The sequence below is a fragment of the Phalaenopsis equestris genome, unplaced genomic scaffold (assembly GCF_001263595.1).
Source record: "Phalaenopsis equestris unplaced genomic scaffold, ASM126359v1 Scaffold210160, whole genome shotgun sequence".
Taxonomy (NCBI): domain Eukaryota; kingdom Viridiplantae; phylum Streptophyta; class Magnoliopsida; order Asparagales; family Orchidaceae; genus Phalaenopsis; species Phalaenopsis equestris.
The window spans coordinates 9,159-11,837 of record NW_018229268.1 but is presented as its reverse complement, the minus strand read 5'-3'; positions in this window follow the sequence as shown (position 1 = coordinate 11,837).

Below are 2,679 nucleotides of genomic sequence, written 5' to 3'. Positions count from 1 at the left end.
ATACACACAAATATTGGTATAAAATAGTTTTTATTGACAATTTTCCTCATCACAAATATGGCTCATTGCAATATATTTTTCATGTATGATGACATTAATATGAAATTGTTTCATTATAGAATGTTCGCCTTCCATAATAAATTATATGAATATATTTTGATGAACCCCATCACTAAAAATATGGATGTCAAACTTGAACATATATACTTAACACATAGCACATATTTGAGGCATGTGGTTTGATTGAATAATAAAAAGTATTTGTCACACTTTCATATATTTGCACATCATGAGTGGCCACTAATTCAAAATCAAGCAAATCTATCATTATATGAATCCTTTGATGCTCACAAGAAATAGTTATATCATTCATAATAGTCCTGCTCTCTTGTTTTTCATGAAGAGTTGATTAAACATGTGTTAATCATGTAATGTCAATAAGTAATAATGGCCCCACTCTCTTTCTATAAGTCTTTTAATATTTTGTAGTACTTTTATTAATCTTAATTGGATGCTTTGTGATTGACATTACATGATTACCTACGATAAAGACTAAATTCTTCATAGTGCACATGATTCCCCAATGGAACATATATAGATTTAAAAATGAAAACATATGAAGCTTATTTTGTTTTATATGAGTAATAATTGGACTTTTTTTTGAAAATACTAGACATATGTAAGTTAGCATGTTAGTTTATAATCTTGTTGATGAACACATCATATCATGATCTTGTGAGCCTACAAGTGCTCGAGGATTCATTCCAAATAAATAGCTTGGACAAATAAATACATATCAAATTCATATGTATCTTCTCAATCTATCAAGATCTAGTGTGTATCTAGCTCTTCTTCATTTGAGTTTTAGTGACTGCTCACCTACACATATAACTAAGTGGGTTAGTACTATTTCTGATCCAGCGTGATGTAAAACAAAAATATTGAGCTTCATAATTATTGGTGTGGTCATATATATATCCCAATCTATGGGTCTTTTCTTGAGCCTAGAAGAATTAAAATCATTAAAGTATAATGAATCTACTAGGTTTCTCCCATCATGCGGTTATGGATTATTTGTCTTGACCATTAGCCAAAGATTGTGTCCCCTGATTTGTGAGATCCCTTAAATTTTTTATTATTATCGAGGATTAGCCCAATTAGGCAAGCGTTCGACAAATATAAACTATGACTTACAAGTCAAACGTTCATAAATTATGACTTATCTGCATTTTAACTATTTAATTTATTCATTGAAAATAATTAATTATTATTGCAAATAACACAACAATAATAATTTTCAATGGAGAGTTTTTTGGGGCACCACTAAAATTGTAATTAACTTCAAGAACATAATTCTTCTATAAATATTTGATAATAGTAATTCTAAATTAGAAAATGAACATCTATAAGAATCAAAGCATTTGACTTACACATGATTGAAGTCATGAACTCATAGAGTAGATTGATTCCAAATTAGACTTCTATTGCCATTTATTGATACCATCTTAAACTTACATTTCTCTAATTTCTTATCCCTTATCCAGATGTCACTTTCAATAATAAAAGTTCACAGTGAAACTCAACATCAATGATGAAGCTTATTCTTGGCATATAATGCATGTCGGTGCTCTTCTTCACTTCAACAAAGTTGGTCATGGACTAAATTATGAGTAAAAAGTTGAAACAATGAAAATAATGATCATAAGTGAGAAAAAATAATGTAAAAAAAATGAGTTAAATTCCATCTCCCTCTTAATTTAACAAATCCACAATTTATCATGATAATATCCACATAACATGTCATATTTTAGTGCTACTTATTTGGAAACATTAAAAGTAAAGAGAAACAAAATATTTAGGTCTAGATTACTGTCTGAAAGAAAAATATATGCATTTAATTTATTAAATAGTCTGATTTATTATCTTAGAATGTGTTTGGGGCAGCTTGTGCTTATCCTGAAACTAGGCCCGCGGGGTTCGACCAACGTCATGCGTTTAGTGTAAAAATCCAACCATGTTTTCAAATAAAATATCAAAATGTGTTTTCCAAATGATGAGACGACATTTTGAAAATATCCCTCTTAATTTAACAAATCCACAATTTATCATGAAATATCCACATAACATGTCGTATTTTAGTGCCACTTATTTGGAAACATTAAGAGTAAAGAGTGAAACAAAATATTAAGGTCTAGATTATTGTCTGAAAGAAAAATATATGCATTTAATTTATTATATAACCTGATTTATTATCTTAGAATGTGTTTGGGGTAGCTTGTGCTTATCCTGAAACTAGGCCCGTGGGGTTCGACCAGCGTCATGCGTTTAGTGTAAAAACCCAACCATGTTTTCGGATAAAATGTCGAAATGTGTTTTCCAAATGGTGAGACGACATTTTGAAAATGTCGTCTGCACTTATAAGCTGCCCCAAAAGAGCCCTTAGTCTATTTTTATTCACCTACAACTAATACATGCGTCCCCCCATTGATTCTACCTTCAACCTCTTACATAACCACCGTTCCCATTGTTGGTATGCCTATGCTCTATAATTAATTGCACTTTCAGGCAACTAATTTGAAAGAAAAAAATAACAATGTAGATTAGTTACATAATCAATTAAATAATTCTTTTAAAATAAATACAATATATCTAATTTACATTGATTTTTTTAATATATAT